The sequence below is a fragment of the Myotis lucifugus genome, unplaced genomic scaffold, assembly GCF_000147115.1.
Source record: "Myotis lucifugus unplaced genomic scaffold, Myoluc2.0 scaffold_46, whole genome shotgun sequence".
NCBI classification, from domain to species: Eukaryota; Metazoa; Chordata; class Mammalia; order Chiroptera; family Vespertilionidae; genus Myotis; species Myotis lucifugus.
This window is the reverse complement of record NW_005871094.1, coordinates 2,161,899-2,181,001: the sequence shown is the minus strand read 5'-3', so window position 1 is coordinate 2,181,001 and position 19,103 is coordinate 2,161,899. Positions and strand designations below refer to the sequence as shown.

The 19,103-nt window shown below is 40.9% G+C and overlaps 1 protein-coding gene and 1 pseudogene across 12 annotated transcripts in view; both read right to left on the bottom strand.

Annotated features, from left to right (window-relative positions):
- Positions 1 to 19,103, bottom strand: part of CNOT4 (CCR4-NOT transcription complex subunit 4) — a 153,013-nt gene that overhangs the window by 90,880 nt on the left and 43,030 nt on the right. The window lies entirely within an intron of this gene.
- On the bottom strand, positions 4,371 to 5,091 carry LOC102432401 (annotated as a pseudogene).

The following is a 19,103-nucleotide window of genomic DNA, read 5'->3' as shown; positions in this document are numbered from 1 at the left end:
ATAAAAAGAATGAAATTCTGATACAAGCTACAATATGGATGAGCCTTGAAAACATAATGCTAAATAAAATTAGTCACAAAAAGACAAATATCATGATTCTACTGATAATGAGTCATCTAAAGTAGGCAAATTCATTGACAGAGAAAGTAGACGTTACCAAGGGCTGAGGTCAGGAGAATGAGGAGTTATCATTTAATGGGTTACTTAACAATGATTAGTCTTTTAAAGGAGGACAGGGTTAAAAAGCGGGGGTGGGGGGGTGGAGGCGCACATTTAGCCTCTCTTATCAAGAAAGCTAACTGGTTGTTCTAATCGTATCTAGTAAACAACACATATTATTCCATCTATATAAACAGATTCTAATTTTATTAGTAAAGTTAGATAGTTGGCCAATGAAGGTTTTTGCCCCTCTAACAGTTCTTTTCTTTTTTTTTAATCTTCATTCAGTGATTCAATAAATAGTTATAAAACTCTTACTCTGTTTCAAATTCTAGTCTAGGTCTTTGGAATACATTAGTCAACCATAACAGACAAAAATCTCAGCCCTGCTGCCTAACTTTTAATTGGGCAATTCCAATTTAAATAGGCCAGTTGGGGGAGGAGAGACGGGAAAAAAAATAAAAAATAAAAAATAAATGGGCCAATTGGAGCAGGTTTCAAGAAAAGTTAACATTTAAAGGAGGTACTTGCGTAAGCTGTGCAAATATCTGAGAAAAGAACAGACCCAGGCATGAAGAAGTCAGTCAAGAGGCCCCACAGAGGGGACATGCCTGAAGTGCTTAAAGAATAGGAAATTCAGAGTGGCTGGAGTAGAATAAGTAAGGGAAAGAACAGTTTGAGATAAGGACAGAGATGTGAGGGGTCCAGGATCTTGTAAGGATTCATCATAGGCCACTAGAACAAGTTTGCCTTCCTTTGTGAAATAAAGGAAGAGGGCCAGAGAGTTTTAAACAGAGAAATGGCATAGGTTTGACTTATATTTTCAAAAAATCTCTCTTTGTTCCGCTTGCAGCTTGACAGTAAGGAGTTCTAAGAACCCATTCCCCAGAGAAATGGGTGAAAATTACTTAAAACCAACCATTTAAAGTATCTGGAAATGATCCTAAAGGCCTAAGGCAAATGAAGAAACATTTATTCAAGAAACTCTATTAAAATTCAGGAAAAACAGCAAGACTATATGGTATTTGAACTAAAACCTGTTCTTTCCCTTTCTCCTTCCCTCCCTCTTCTCAGCTCAGTGAAACTGAAACTCCACTCCAGATTGGTGCAGCCAAAATTTAGAGTGCCCTTTCACCATAGCTAAGGGTCAGAAAGCTACCCTGCCAGTAGTGGCAGGACATCAGTACTTCTCATCCTGCCCAAAGCTACCTGACACTAAAGCTAAATTCCAGGTAAGTGCAGCCGAAAGGTGGGGGCTCCCTTCTTTCACCCAACTGCCCACGGGAAAGAAGCCCTATGTTGCTACTGCATGTTGAAAATACTAGGACCTAGACTGCCTTTCACCCAACTACTCTGTAAAGCAGAGCTCCAATACCAGAAAAGGCAAAACAAGAAGACTTGAGGCTACTGCACACCAACCACTCCAGTAAGTGCTCAGTAGAACTGGGGGTATCTGTCACATGGAGTGGAAAGTGTACCACTACCCCACTATCCAACTCCAGAGTCAGCCAGAGCAAGAGATTTTGCCAGGAAGGTGAAGTAGGCTTAAAACAGCTCTGAATCTCTTCCAAAGGAAGATTTCATATGCAATAGAGCAGCGGTTCTCAACCTGTGGGTCGCGACCCCTTTGGGGGTCGAACGACCCTTTCACAGGGGTTGCCTAAGACCATCGGAAAACACATATATAATTACATATTGTTTTTGTGATTAATCACTATGCTTTAATTATGTTCAATTTGTAACAATGAAAATACATCCTGCATATCAGATATTTACATTACGATTCATAACAGTAGCAAAATTACAGTTATGAAGTAGCAACAAAAATAATTTTATGGTTGGGGGTCACCAAAACATGAGGAACTGTATTAAAGGGTCGCGGCATTAGGAAGGTTGAGAACCACTGCACTAGAGTGTAAAGTTCAGGCCTAAAGGCAATCTCAAAACCAAGAAGCTTGTGATGAAGGGCAACTGGGAGGAGATTCAGATACAGGCTAAACTGTAAACCAACTAGTTTGCAGGAGAGAATAAGGAGAATCAGGGAATAACACAGCTAGTATGAGTCCTCCTAGGGTCAGAATAAATTTCAAAGTCTGACCTCAAGAACTATCCCTGCAAGTGAGCTCAAATTTTTTTGGATCAAGTTGAGAAGCAATTTGTGTCCTAGGGCAGTGATGGCGAACCTTTCGAGCTCGGCGTGTCAGCATTTTTGAAAAACCCTAACTTAACTCTGGTGCCATGTCACATATAGAAATTTTTTGATATTTGCAACCATAGTAAAACAAAGACTTATATTTTTGATATTTATTTTATATATTTAAATGCCATTTAACAAAGAAAAATCAACCAAAAAAATGAGTTCGCGTGTCACCTCTGACACGCGTGTCATAGGTTCGCCATCACTGTCCTAGGGCATAGTTGAAAACAAGGAAGCGGTTAGTTGGCAATTAACATCTGGGTGTGGTCAAGGAAAGAGACAGTGGAAGTGGAAGAGAACCCTGCCAAAAACACTGTCATCCTAAGGTGCATGTGGGCATATCCAAGTCTGCACCCTCCAGGATCAATACCAGATGCTTAACACTGCAAAAGGGGAATAGATGTCACTAAATTAATCTAAGCAGTCACTAAACAAATAAGTAAATGACAGTAACAAGCCCTGGGAGGGATGGGAGACCAGTACCCTCAGTTGCTACATAAAATAAAATGTCCAGTTTTCAACCAGAAATTGCAAGCCATGCAAAAAAACAGGAAAGTATAACCCATATACACCAGGAAGAAAGCAGGCAATAGAAACTGCCTGTGAGAGACACCATATGTTGGATTTAACACACAAAGACTTCAAAGGAACCATTTTAAGTATGTTCAAAGAACTAAAAGAAACCATGATTAAAGTAGTAAAGGAATGTACAATAAAAATGTCACATCAAATAGAGAATTTCAATAAAAAGATATTTTTTAAATAAAGAAACAAATGGAAATTGTGGAGTTGGGAAGTATAACAACTGAAATAAAGTCACTAGAGGGGCTCAACAGTATGTTGTAACTGGCAAAAGAATGAACTAGTGAAATAGATGGTGGCAGATTAATAGAGATTATACAGTCCAAAAACAGGAAAAAAGAATAAAGAAAAATGAACAAAGCTTCAGAAATGTAAAACACCATTAAATATATCAACATACACATAATGGGAATACTAAAAGAAAAAATATTTAAAGAAATAATGGCTGTATAAAAATTAACAACTATAGCTACACAAAATACATGAATCTCACAAACATAATGTTGAACAAAGAAAGCAAGAGGAAGAATATAATGTGGTCATATAAATTTTAACAGATAAAAGAAAGCTATATTTTAGGGATGCAGGGAAAATGACAAATATCAGAACAGTGAATGCCTTATGGTGAAAGGGAGAGGGTTATGGACCAAAAGTGCATTGGTGGTAAAGGGGTATTCTGAGGTACCTGAAATGTTCTATATTTTTTCCTTTTTAAATTTTTTTTCAAAGCACTGCCATGACCAAACCCACCTCACTCTCTCAACTAGCTTCATACGTATATGGTGGCAGAGCTGGGATCAAAACCAGGTGTTTTCCAAAGCCAAGGTCCAACCGTGGGAATAGCTGCAGTAACCCATGCCCTATGACAACAAGGAAAAGTCCCCCAAACCTCCAAAACCAGTCTACTCTAAAATTCCCACCTCAGTCCAACTCCCAATACACACACTGGGCAACATTGGGCAAAAAAAAATCCTCTTATTTTCCCCCACATTCTAGCTCTCCACTTTCTGTAACATCTCATCCAACTCAGACCCAAGGCTTGAGAAGTTGATTCATACCTGGAGAAAAAATAAAATTAAAATAACAGGGCAGGTGAGAGAGCCCTTGGGGGAAGCTCTGGAATGACTGTAGAAATTGAGGAAAGAGCAGAGGAAGTGACAACTAGAGATAGGTACAGGCACTCATCCCAATTGAGATGGCTTCAGGATCCCAGGATCTGCCTGGGGCCAGAAAGTATTCCTTTCCCAGTCTGCTCATATCTAAGAAAGAACTGGTCTCTTCTCCACTCTTCCACTCAGCACTAGTGGCCCCCATGGCCTACAGTGTCAAGTCATAGCATCTTAGCCTGGCATAGAAGTGCCTCATTTTCTGTCTCAAGCAAGTGGCTGCAGCAGTCAGAACAAGACAGGAACTAGGCCATAGGCCAGTACCCTTAGGCCCGGGCTCTAAACCAGTAGGACTCCTGGCATGGGTGGAAGCACACAGCAGTAAAAAAGCAGAGAAGGCCATAGAAGAGGAGGAGGGAGAAGGCCCAAACCAGTAGCTTAGAGCTACACAGAGCCAGCTTCTCCAAGGTGAGCAGTTTGGTGAGCCCAAAGCCTTTTTGGCTCCAGACCCTGACACAATCCTCAGACGTCCAAGGGCTCAGGGTGGCATTTCCTGCTCCCTCCTCCAAGCAGGATATGGGTGGCTGGCTGCAGGGCAGGAGTCCTGGAGCAGCACTAAAATACAGGCAGATTCCTAGGGTCCTTTCTGTGGTCATCCTTCCTGTAATGAGGACCAGCTCTCCTGCAGAAGATCCTTTCAATTCCATCTGACTCCCCAGGACCTAGGCTTGGAATGTCTGGGTCTTATTCCTGTCTGGACCATCTCCAAAGTTCAAGGTGGTCAGCAAGCCAACAACATGAGACCCACACCACTTCCTTGTGACTGTCCTAGTCACAGGCACACAGTCAGCTGCCCAAAAGATCTCAAGACGGAGACCCAGTCCTGAGAGATGTCACAGCTTTGAAAGTCAGTCCTGTGAGTGAGAAGGAAGCCTCAAAGACCAGGCCAGAAAGGCCAAGAAGCAGCAGGATCAGAGTGGCACAGACCAGAGGTGGGTGGTGGGCCAGACAGAGATGCAGGTTGTACCATGCCTGGCAGCTGCTCATGGGGAGCCAGAGGGGCCTGGGCCTCCACAGAGAGCCTCCATAGAGAGACCCCTCCCCCCCACCCTCTTGACAAAGGTGAGGTTGGGATCCATGCTCTCCCCACAAACCCTCAGAGGGGATTCCCATGTGCAGTGAAATGTTCTATTTTTAACCTGGAGGGTGGTTATAAAGATGTTTGCTTCATAATAAAACTGTACATGTTTTATATTTTTTCTGAATATATACTTCTTACCTTTTTCAAAGTCTTAATAGAAAGAGATAATAGCTGCAAATTTCCTAGAATGGTAACAAATAACCCCCAGACCCAGAAAGCACACATACCCAAGATCAACAAACCTACCAGACACAAGAGAATAAAAGCACAAAACACTAAAGAATCTTAAAATCAGATATAATGAAAAGGACCCTTCACGCAATGGAATTATAATTATTAGAATTACAGTGGACTTCTTAATGGCAACAACTGAAGCCACAAGGGAATAACATATATTCAAGATACTGAGAGAAAATTACTGTCAACCTACAATTGTGCTCCTAAAAAAGCAGTAACTCTTAATGAGAGTAAAATAATAAAACAGCATTTTTTATGATAACTGAGGTTTTCACATGGACTGGATATTAGATGATATTAAAGAATTATTATTAAGTATGACAGAAGTATTGCATTTATTTTCTTTAAAGCTCTTTTACAGGAGAAATATTCTTAAGTAATTACAGACTTCGTGATGTGATATTTCAGCAGGAAAGGAAGCACAGAATGGGAAAGAGATGAAACTTTCAAAGTGTCCCAAGTGTCCATAACTACAGAAACTGAGGGATGGAAATAACTGGATTTTATTGTACTATTTGGTCTATTTTTGTGCATGCTTAAAAATGTCTATAATACATTTTTTAAATAATTGATAAAATCATAAGGCTAAATTAAAACAAATAAACAAAAATATAGCCTATTTACCAGTAAAAGACCTCCACTAAAGGAATCTGTCAAAATGTTCTTCAGGAAGAAGGAAAATGATCTCAAAAGGACAGTCAGATTAAAGAAGAGATGGTGAGGAAAGAATATGGTAAAAATGCATGTAAACTGAATCACATATTTCTATGTAAAATAATAAAATTTGATGGATTTAACAAGGGTAAAATAAAATGTTAAACAATAACAACAGATAAGGTGGGAGAGCATACTGAATAAACTGCTATAAGGTCCAACTTTGAGAGCAATATGAATGATTCAATTTCAAGGTTAAGTAACCATATATTCCCTATGATCTACTAATTCCACTTCCCTTAATTACCTTAGAGAAACATTTAGTTTCTGCCTTAGTTGCACATTTTTAAAATATATTTTTATTGATCTCAGAGAGGAAGGGGAAGGGAGAGAGAGATAGAACCATCAATGATGAAAGAGAATCATTGATCGACTGCCTCCTGCACACCCCCTACTGGGGATTGAGCCCACAGCCAGGCATGTGCCCTGACAGGGAATTGAACTGTGAACTAACTCCTGGTTCATAGGTTGACACTCAACCACAGAACTACACCAGCTGGGCCAGTTGCACTTTTTTTTTTTAATATATTTTATTGATTTTTTACAGAGAGGAAGGGAGAGGGATAGAGAGTTAGAAACATCGATGAGAGAGAAACATCAATCAGCTGCCTGCCTCCTGCACACTCCCCACTGGGGATGTGCCTGCAACCAAGGTACATGCCCTTGACCGGAATCAAACCTGGAACCCTTCAGGCCAACGCTCTATCCACTGAGCCAAAATGGTTAGGACCCAGTGGCACATTTTAATGAGGAGGCATATACAAATAGTTCCAGCACTGTCTGTAATAGCAAGAAGTCGGAAACCTGCTATCAATAGGAAATGGCAAAATTATGGTATATCAATAAAACAAAATAGTACATACCAGTTTAAAAGACTAACATGGACCTGTACATTCAAACATATTGAGTGAAAAAAACAAATTGCAGGTACTGTGTAACAGTTTTTATATTAAAAGGAAACCATATATTTTCTATATACACAAATATAAACCATAGATATTTGTGCAAAACCACAGAAAAAAATTATAAACAAGCTGGTAATAGTGGTTATATCTATAAAAATAATGAAGGAAATTGAATGACTTGGAAACCTGAGCTTTGACAATAATTATACATTTCTTCTATAATAGAAAATTAATTTTCAAAAATACCTTTTTAAGGATATTAAACTTTGAATCCCCTCAGTGCAAACACTGCATCTTTTGCACCTATTATATTAAGTAAATGTATATTGCAAATCATAGGGTCTCACAACTGAGGGGAGGAGTACATAGAAGACTGATTCAAAGGAAATATACCAAAATAGCAATTTTTCACTTAGTAGGACAGCTATGAGTAGTTTTTCCTTTTACTTTCCTCTACTTTCCAATTTTTAGAAAATGAACATTTACATTTGTAATGGGAAAAACTATTTTAAATTAGTTAAAAATAAAGTACAATTGAAAAATAAGAAGAGAATAAAATGAGATGAAAAAACTTTTGAATTATAATTAGAGAATCCACATCAACCTGTTTCCTATTAGTTCGTGCTCTCTCAGAAGGAGGCTAGGAGTTTTAAAAATCAAAGGCTAAGCCTCTTAGTGTTATTAATAAGATAAAATCAAATTGTACAAAATCAAAGAAGAGACTAATTAGTGTGCTAATTAGTTCTTTGCCATACCTGTACAGGTTGTCACAGGAATTGCCCTAGGCGTTTTCAATTCAGGAAAAAACAAAACAAAAAAAACATAAAAAAACACACATCTCTTTGGGCGGAAAGTGCATGGCGGAAAGGTATGCCTATTTTAACGTTTTTAAGGATTCACTCAGAGACCTATTTGAAATAAATGCATCCAGGCATCAAAAGCTAAAACTCTGCCCGGCCAGTGTGGCTCAGTGATTGAACGTCAACCCATGTACCAAGGAGTCATCAGTTTGATTCCCAGTCAGGGCACATGCCTGGGTTGCGGGCTTGATCTCCAGCAGGGGGCATGCTGGAGATAGACAATCAATGCTGATGTTTCTCATTGATGTTTCTATCTCTCTCTCCCCTCCCTTCCTCTCTCTCTAAAAATTAACAAAACACCTATTTTTTTAAAAAAGCTAAAACCCTACTAGTCACTCTGGACTTAAAAATTAGTCCTTTTAGAGATGCTTCTGTACATTAATTTACAATACACCAATAGTGACAGATAAGATAGAAAAAGAAATCCAAAGAGAAATACTAAACTGAAGTGCAAGGGCAGTCTCACCCTCTTGGTATTTAAAAAAAATAAAAATAAAGAAAATAAAAAAATTATATATATATATATATATATGGTTATTAGCATGGTTACACATGACCTCTTCTTTAGAGGTCACCCAGTCATTTAGATTCTAAATCCCCCTAAATTCTGATCCCAGATCACCTGCTGCCAATCAAATGCTCCTCTTCCACCAAGAGATCAGTTCCAATTAATCTATCCCTAAGTTCTTTCATCCTACTTTGGTCTTTCCACTACACAGCAAACACTGACAAATAAGGAAGGTCATCCTTCCAATTTTTTGGCTGAGTGGACACACTTCAGAATTCCCTGTTACAGTTACAACTAGTTTATTCCCATGAACTAGTCTCAAGCAAAAAAATGTTAAGCTAACTGTATTTCTGTGGAAAGTCTCAAGAAAAAAGAATGTGTCCAAATGTTTTAAACAATAAAACATTTTATAACAAAAGACCATTGTTACATGACATTGGCTCAATTACAGCAGTAAAACATATGTCATCACCCACCTACCAAAAAAAGAATTTGTTTTTAAAAAGCTTTAAATCTATATAGCAATGCAAACCTATTTGATCAACTCAAAAGTTGTATCTCCAATGTGCTTGTATTATTAATCTTTAAATTGCACGTAAGTATACTCTGTACATACTTTAAATAAAAGCCCATGATTAATTACAAGTGAAGCAATTTAGAAAAAACATATTCATTGTTAGCAGCCAAAATGGCCCATTTAAATAATGACATATTTCAAATGGTTTCATGGAATTTAAACCTATAGGTTGAAAGAAATAATATATACATGTAAATTCTGAGGAAGTGAAGGATATTCTGTTTATTCTTAATTGTGGAATGGAAAATATGTTAACTAAATAAGAGGCTCTAAACTAGGGATCAACAAATATTTTTTGTAAAGGGTTATATACTAAACGTTTTACACTTTGTGGGCCATACAGACTTGTAATTACTCAACTCTGATGCTGAAATGCAAAAGCACTTATGACAATACATAAGTAAATATATGGCTGTGTTCCAATAAAACTTTATTTAATACTTTGAAATTTGAATTTCCTTTTTCTCATATCACAAAATATTCCTCTTCTTTTTATTATTTTTCAATCACTTTAAAATATAAATACCATTCTCTTAGACTTCACAAAAGCAGGTAACAGGAACCCCTGCTTCTAAACTAACATAGAAACCTCACAAATTTGAGCATGAGTCTAAGCGTTAGACTTCTTTCAAATCTATTTATTTTAACCTTCTTCCTGAGTAAATCTTTATCTACACTAATAAAAGACAAACATGCAAATTGACCGTACCTTCACTATGCCTTAAGCCACGCCCACCAGCCAATCAGAGCAACTATATGCAAATTAACCCAACCAAGATGGCGGCCGACAGCCACGGAGCTGGAGCAAGCAGGAGGCTTGGTTGCCACAATGATGGAAGAAGCCAAGCTTCCCACCTGCCGCGGCTGGCTCTGAGCTCCACTCAAAGCAACAAAGTTTCCATTATAGAAGGTAAATAAACCCCAGATACCTGCTTTCAGCTGGCCGTGGCCACAGAGCTAGAGCGAGCAGGAGGCTTGGGTTGCCCCTGGCGATGGAGGAAGCCAAGCTTCCCTCCCGCCCGCCCTGGCCAGCTCTGAGCTCCTCTCAAGGCTACAAAGTTTCAATTACAGAAGGTAAATAAATCCCAGAATAAAAAGAAAAAAGAAAAAAAGGAGAGGCTGGGAGCTTCCGTCGCCAGGGGGGCTTAGCCAGCCTGAAAACGGCCCTCAGCCCCTCACCCAGACTGGCCAGGTACCCCAATGGGGACCCCCCACCCTAAAGGGGGTGTGGCCAGCCTGAAAACAGCCATCAGCCCCTCACCCAGGCTGGCCAAACCTCCATGGGGTGAGGGTCCCCACTGGGGGGGGGGGGGCGCGCTTGACCAGCCTGCAAACAGCCATCACCCAGGCTGGCCAGGCACCCCAGCCGGCCCCCACCCATGCACCAGGCCTCTATCCTATATAATAAAAGGGTAATATGCAGAATATGACCCTAACAGCAGAATGACTGAGAATGACTGGTCACTATGACACACACTGACCACCAGGGGGCAGACGCTCAATGCAGGAGCTGCCCCCTGGTGGTCAGTGCGCTCCCACAGGGGGAGCTCTGCTCAGCCACAAGCCAGGCTGACGGCTGCCAGCACAGCGGTGGTGGTGGTGGGAGCCTCTCCCGCCTCAGCAGCGCTAAGGATGTCCGACTGCAGCTTAGGCCTGCTCCCCGCTGGCAAGTGGACATCCCCCAAGGGCTCCTGGGCTGCCAGAGGAACGTCTGACTGCCAGCTTAGGTCCAATCCCCCGGGGAGCGGGCCTAAGCCAGCAGGTGGTTTTCCCCCGAGGGGTCCCAGATCGGGCTGAGGGACCCCCCCCCCCCGACTGCACAAATTTTTGTGCACTGGACCTCTAGTAGTATTATATTAGGCAAATGGTTTCTCTCCACTTTAAGCATTTACTTTTACTGGCCCTGCTGAATTGGCCCTAGCATGCTATGAGACACTACTAGCACAATTTTAGGACATAAAAAAGTCTCTAATTTCACAAACTTGAAGTAAACTGTAGGCACAGGCTTGTTTTCCAATGAGACAAACTTTAGGAAATCCCCTTTTTATTCTGGGATTTATTTACCTTCTATAAAAGTTTTAAGTCTTTGTTTTAGTGACATGTACTGTAAGACAGATATTCTTTCTTTTAAAAATTCTTTGAGCCGAAACCGGTTTGGCTCAGTGGATAGAGCGTCGGCCTGCGGACTGAAAGGTCCCGGGTTCGATTCCGGTCAAGGGCATGTATCTGGGTTGCGGGCACATCCCCAGTGGGAGCTGTGCAGGAGGCAGCTGATCGATGTTTCTCTCTCATCGATGTTTCTAACTCTCTATCTCTCTCCCTTCCTCTCTGTAAAAAATCAATAAAATATATTTTAAAAAATTCTTTGAAATATCACTGGTTTTATCCTTATTTTTTAAATCTTAAGATTTGCTGAAGCTCTTAAAAATCTTTTACTAAAATCCAAAATTGGTAAGAAAAGACAGTGTTACTTTTAAGTACCATCTTCATTATATTTAAAGGTGACCTCTTGGTTCATGGGCTGGTGCTCAACCACTGAGTCCCACCAGTTGAGGACAGTTTTACTTAATACTTTAACATGTATTATTTAGAATGGTATTGGTTTTATTGTAGTGGTCATATAGTAGATAAGTATTTTATGTCAGTATTTCTGAGGTACATTATTTTGTAACTTTCTATGGAGAACCCAGACAGATTGGCCAGAAATCCAAAAAAGACTTAGAGGTACCCCAAACTGCCTGCCCATCTGGCCAGACGGCCATCCCACCTAGTACCAACTACATTTGGCAAATGGGTTCTCCACTTATAATAGTTTGGCTCTTTTGGGCTTTTGTCCAATGTTTTGAATGGCCCATTCCCCGGGCATTTGCTGACGGACCCTCTGTTTCAAGGATCCATGCCAGCCCTGTCGCCAAGGGCCTGAAGTCTTGGGCCTCTAGATGCAGTAACTTTTCTTTAGATTTTTCTAGCCATCTATATAATAAAAGCGTAATATGCTAATTAGACCAGACATCCTTCCGAATGTCCTTCCTTCTAGACAAAGGCCACAGCGGGTGGGGGCCGAGGCAGAGGCCCCCAGCCGTGGCGGTGGTGGCGGGCGAGGTCCAGGGCAAGGCCCGCCTCATCAAGATGGGCACTCTGAAGGTGGCTGCCCAACACTCCTGTGTTCCCCAGTGAGCAAATCTTAAGCAAATCTAAGTCAAAATTCTATCTTTGTGGGTCATCAGCCATCCCAACCCTGGCTCCCCACTAATCTCCCTATGCTAGTTGTGGCTGTTCAACTCCTCTCTTTCCTGAGTAACCCCCTAAACAATCTTTAGGAGGATGCCCTCCCTCAAGTTCTCCCTCCCATTGCCATTACCTGAAGACACCCCCCGCCCCAGGCATGGAACACCCAGTGTCACTCTGCCTCTATCCCAGCCCATCACATAGCTACCCTGTTCACCTCCGCTCAACCCCTTTAACATGCTGTCTCTGGTAAAACCCATAATCTGGGTTTTACTATATATCTAAGCTTCAATGCTTGCAATTCCAATAAAGTATTCAAATGTAAAAAAAAAAAAAAAGGAAAGAAAGAAATTACTGCATAAGTAAGTTTTTCTTAAGGTATAACACAGTTTGAAGCTTTCTTAATTTGGTTTGGAAGAGAGTGTGAATTAGTAGATACTTCTTTGTATACATAATATATCTCATACATCAGATTATTATTGAAGCACTAAGTCATCAAAGATGAATTGGAAACAGCTTAGCTATTAAACTTGCTATCAAAGCAAGTTTTTAATAAATCTGGTTTATTTTCTAAGCTGATGATCTCTGGTTTTAATCAATTAACTTAATTTTAAATAAAAGAACAGGACTTGGTTAGGTGAACCAAGAGTACTGTGTACTTTCTATATATACCAAAGGCTAAGCAACTGCTGACCAGCTGATCGGCCGGTAAGTATGACACGCACTGACCACCAGGGGGCAGATGCTCAACGCAGGAGCTGCCAAGCAACAGCAACTTTGCAGAGTGCCCTCTCGCACTCCGGGACCCCTCAGAAAATGTCGGACTGCTAGTTTCAGCCCGATCCCCACAGGCCAGGCCGAGGGACCCCGCTCATTCCGCAGATGCCCTCCAAGCCCCGGTGCTACCCCAGGGAGGAAGCACGGGAGGTTGGCTCCAGGGCGTGTCCAGCCCATCTTGCCCAGTCCCACCCCACTGGCCACCTTCTAATTAATTTCCTTTCAATGTGCACAAATCCATGCACTGGGCCTCTAGCAAGTAAATAAAACCAGATGAAAAATGCAAAAAGCTTCCTAAAACCCACCTGAGGAAAACTAAGGGAAAGAAGGATCGAAACATCAATTTTTAAGAAGTGTGTGCCCTGACCGGTTTGGCTCAGTGAATAGAGAATCAGCCTGCAGACTGGGGGGACCTGGGTTCGATTCCGGTCAAGGGCACATGCCCGGGTTGCGGGCTCTATACCTAATCAGGGGCATGCGGGAGGCAGCCGATCAATGATTCTCTCTCATCATTGATGTTTCTGTCTCCCTCTCCCTCTCCCTCTCTGAAATCAATAGAAATATATTTTTTATAAAGTGTGTATATTTGGCCCTGGTGGGCGTGGCTCAGTTGATTGGCGCATCATCCCATGAACCAAAAAGGGTGACAGGTTCAATTCCCAATCAGGGCACATACCCAGGTTTTGGGTTTAATCCCCAGTCAGGGCATGTAAAGGATGCAGCCCATCGATGTTTCTCTCTCTCCCTTCCTCTCTCTGTAAAGTCAATTTTTAAAAAATTATTTTTTAAAGTGTGTATATTTGTGTGCATGCATAAAATCTCCAAAGCACTCTCTATATATGCCATACTGACCAGAGCAGTTACTTCACTAAGTAATGCGAATGGTAGTGGGATTCAAGCAAGAGGGACTTTTGCTTTATTTATACAGTTTGATTTTTTCAAAAAAACGCATTACTTGTATAAGTAAAGGTAAATTTAAAAAATTTTAAGAACAAATTTATACAAACACACATACACTTAAAAATAAGCCCTATTACTGCAATACAAAAACCATTGGTTGGGGCAGGTTTATATACTATATTTAAATATCTGGAAAAATAAATTAATGACAAGAAATAAATTCAATTAAAAAAAAACCTAATAGACTAGATATTTAGGCCAAACTCTTACTAATCCCTTAAACACATTTCCATTTCTAGGACTAAGCCTTTCAATTTTTAGTAATTTTTTAAGAAAATACGCTTTTGTTGATTTCAGAGAGAGAAAGGGAAAGGGAGAGAAGGACAGAAACATCAATGATGAGAGAAAATCATTGATTGGCTGCCTCCTGCACACCCCCTACTGGGGATTAAGCCCACAACCTGTGCATGTGCCCTGACCAAAATAGAACTTTGACCTCCTGGTTCATGGGTTGATGCTCAACCATTGAGCTCTATCAGCTAGGCTAGTGATGGCGAACCTATGACACGCGTGTCAAACTCATTTTTTTTGGTTGATTTTTATTAAATGGCATTTAAATATATAAAATAAATATCAAAAATATAAGTCTTTGTTTTACTATGGTTGCAAATATCAAAAAATTTCTATATATGACACGGCACCAGAGTTAAGTTGGGGTTTTTCAAAATGCTGACACACCGAGCTCAAAAGGTTCGCCATCACTGAGCTAGGCAGTAAAGTTTATTTTATTTTTCGCCATCTGTGAATTTTCCAGGGAACTGAAGTTCATCACTTTGAAACAATCCTATTAGGCACCTACTATGTGTCAGATATAGTAGTAAGCACAGTACTAGTCATTGATGATATTGATGATGATGACGACGACTAGTCATTGATGATATTGCTGCTGCTGCTGTTTGATGTTTGGGGGAGAAAAATTAATGACTAATAAATTTATAGACTCAATGACCTTTGCTCTATTTACACAGGCAAATTTCAGGTTCTTCCAGATTTAAAAATACATCAGCTATGTTCTAAACATAGCTGTGCAACTCTGCCTACTCTATACTGCCACAACTTTCCCCATCATCAATGTGAGTCAACATTTTTTTAAAATGCTGGAAAGTTTGAATGTCAAAGAAAAATATAGGCAAGGACAGTATCAAAGGCAAATATATATATATAAAAATAAATTCTGGTGCTTTAACTGAATCATGCACCACACTTGTTCTCATTTCCTTTACATATTTTAAAATCATTTGTGAGCTTGGAAAAATAAAATTGTTACAGATTACTTGATGTGTATACATTAAGATTATATTTTGCATACTTAATTTAATAGATTGAAAGCAAAGGAATAATATATTTTCCCATTCTCAAGCAAACAAGAACTCTACTAGAAATTTTTCCTCAAATTTTATTTATCTCTTCTTTCCCTGAACTTTGGTTTATAATAAACATTGGTGTATTTTCTACTTACCCCTTGTAGCAGAGTAGTATGTAGTTCACTGTATATCACAATCACTTAAAACCCCATGCCTTATTCCTAATATCACACCTTTTTCACCTTTTTAAAATTTACCTTCCGCCCAGAGAAGGGCAATGAGAAAGAAACAAGAACACAGACCAAGGCCTGAGTAATTACAACCTTGTAGAGAGACACCAGGGAAGGAAAAGGATGCATAAGACCATAAAAGACACTTAAAAGACAGGAGAAAAAGAGTATATTCTGGCAGAAGGATAAACTGAATGTTTGCAAAGGGAAGAGAAGGTTTCAAGAATGACTCCCAACATGACTCCCAGGGATGCCTAAGAACATTCATTCATTCATCAAATTATGTCCTGAGTATTTAATATGTACAAGCCACTTTTCTAGGTATGGGGATCACTTGAATAAACATATCCAGAGTTCACAAAATGTAAATTTTTAACTGAGACACATTTTGTATTTAAAGCTTTGAGATTGCAGGATACTGCCTGACCTTTCTCACTTATGTGACCCAAAATATTCTCCTTTTGTTAAAGCTAGTTTGGGTCAAGTTGAATCATCATAAGCAGCTTTATTCATAATAGCCAAAATGAAAACAACCGAAATGCCCATCATCATGTGAATGGATAAACCATGGTATATTCATTCAATACTACTCAGCAATAAAAAGGAACTGCTGATAGATATAACATGGACAAATCTCAGAAGCATTATGCTAAGTACAAGAAACCAGTCACAAAATTATTCCATTTATGTAAAACTAGAGGCCCAGTGCACGAATTCATGGACCACTGGGGTCCCTCGGCCTGGCCTGTGGGATCGGGTCAAAACCGGCTCTTCGACATCCCCCGAGGGGTCTGAGATTTCGAGAGGAAACAGACCAGGCCAAGGGACCCCTACCGGTGCACAACTGGGGCCGGGGAGGGATGCGGGAGATTGGCCAGCCGGGGAGGGACTGCAAGAGGACTCCAGGGTGTGTCCAGCCCATCTCGCTCAGTCCCGATAGACCGGACCCCAGCAGCAAGCTAACCTACTGGTCGGGGAATCTGCCCCCTGGTGGTCAGTGCACGTCATAGCAACTGGTCAACTGGTCGACTGTCTGCCCCTGGTGATCAGTGCACGTCATAGCAAATGGTTGAGCGGCCTTAGCATATCATTAGCATATTACAATTTGATTGGTGGACCAGACAACCGGGCACTTAGCATATTAGGCTTTTATTATAAAGGATCCCATTAATAGCCAAACTAAGCTGTGGTAACAGAATAAGAACAGAGAATGACTCTGGAAGACAGGTATTGAGTAGAAAGGGGAATGAAGGCATTTTCTGGAGTAATTGGAATATTATATATATTGATAGAGGTGAGATACACAAGTGTACATGTTTTTCAAAACTTCATTGAACACTCACTCAGGATTTATATGTCATTGTTTGTAAATCAGACCTCAAATTATTTAAATATCATTTTTAAATCCATAAATAAAATATTAGCTCAGCATATCTGTAGAGTCCTTACAGTTAAGCCTACTCTATTAGAATTTGGTTCCACTGTTCAGCTGGTGGTGAAGACCTGGAGGGAACCAAAGCACCAGTGGAAGGGTGAGGGGAGGGAGGGAAATCTAAATCCTAAAATACTCAAGATGACAGTCCTATATTACAAGTTAACCTTTAGTTAGTGGACTGGGAATAGAGAGAGAGGATTCAGGCTGACAATAAGTCACCATGCATGCAAAAACAAACAGAGACCACTCAAACTACTGAAGAAAGTTAATATTTTAAGGAAAGTTTTACTAGTATAAGTGTCTTTTTAAGACACCTATCTTGTAAAATTCAAGATTCCTAAACTAACAAACAAACAAAAAAAACACCCATGATTAAACTACAGAATGTTTTTATAATTATTTATCATTATGAGAGTTGTGACACATGCATAGAAGCAGCACTTGGAAACTAGTACTAAAATTGTAAATAAATACCTATGAAAGGATCATGTTAAAGACTAATTTTAAAGAGATCTGATTAAATTGTATTTGATGAAGCAAAATCATTGAGAGCTAAACAAATTTAAAGGTAGAAAATAGCCTTGAAAGTAAATTACTGATTGTTCTTTTCCTTCTCTCACTCCATTTATTCAAATCCTGAGTGCACACTGACTTGTATTGTTCATAACTGTATGACTTTATTATATACTAGAGGCCCGGTGCATGAAATTCATGCACGGGGTAGGGGGGCCCTCAGCCCAGCCTGCACCCTCTCCAATGAGGGACCCCTCGGGGGATGTCCAACTGCCTCTCGCAATCCGGGATCGCTGGCTCCTAACCGTTCGCCCACCTGCCTGCCTAATTGCCCCTAACCCCTCTGCCTGCCTGCCTGATCGCCCCTAACCACCTCTGCCTGCCTGCCTGATCACCACTAACTGCTCCCCTACCAGCCTGATAGCCCCTAACTACTCCCCTGCTGGCCTGATCACCCCTAACCGCCTCTGTCTCGCCCTACACCTGGGACCAAAGATTCCCTCCTCCAGCTGGTCGCAGGCACCTGGGACCGGGATCGGCTTCACACAGGCCGGCTACAGCCGCAGGAGACCGTGGGTGGGTGGCTTTTGCCTGGGCCGCAGCCGCAGGCACCCGGGACCATGGGTTGGGTGGCTTGTCCCTCTCCCAGGCCGCAGGCGCAGCCGCTGGTGCCCAGGACTACAGGGCGTGCGGCTTGTCCCTCTCCTGAGGCGCAGCCACTGGCACCCAGGACCACAGGGCAGGGGGCTCGGCCCTCTCCTGGGCCGCAGTCTGGCTGGTCCCCATTCCTCTCTTGTGAGCTTATTTGTGCCTGGATGGTCCCCATCCCTCTTTCCCCAGTGTTTAGTGTCTGAGCCATTATGGCGGGGTGGCATGAGGGTGTGACAACCATTTGCATATTAGCTCTTTATTATATAGGATCATTTTGTCACTCAGCTAGCCTATATGTTAGTGCCTTAAAGGCAGTGTCCCTATACCTAGCAGAGTTGGAAGGCACACTTAACTAGCCAAACAAGATCTTGCTACATATTGTATTAAATATTCCTCACTACAAGCAGGTCATAGAGTATGCATCTCACAGTACTTAAGCAACCTTTCCAAACTAGCCCTAAAACATGATTGGCACCAAAAGAAATTAAAGAGAGAAAAAAAACTTTTAAGTATGCACCTCACATGTTATAAAAAATTCTAAACAGCCCTGACCGGTTAAGCTCAATGGATAGAAGGTCAGCCTGCGGACTGAAAGGTCCCAGGTTCGATTCCAGTCAAGGGCATGTACCTTGGTTGTGGGCACATCCCCAGTAGAAGGTGTGCAGGAAGCAGCTGATCTATGTTTCTCTTTCATCGATGTTTCTAACTCTATCCCTCTCTCTTCCTCTCTGTAAAAAATCAATAAAATATATATTTTTTAAATTCTAAACAAAATAAGAGTTAAAAATCTTTTAGCCTGGTAGGTGTGGCTAAGAGGTTGAGTGTCGACCCATGAATAAGGAGATCACGATTCGACTGCCAGTCAGAGCACATGCCCAGATTTCAGGCTTGATTGCCAGTAGGAGGCAGCCAATCAACAATTCTCTCTCATCACTGATGTTTCTATCTCTCTCTCCCTCTCCCTTTCCCTTCCCTCCCTGAAATTAATAAAAACATACTTTAAAAAAAACCTTTTTTCT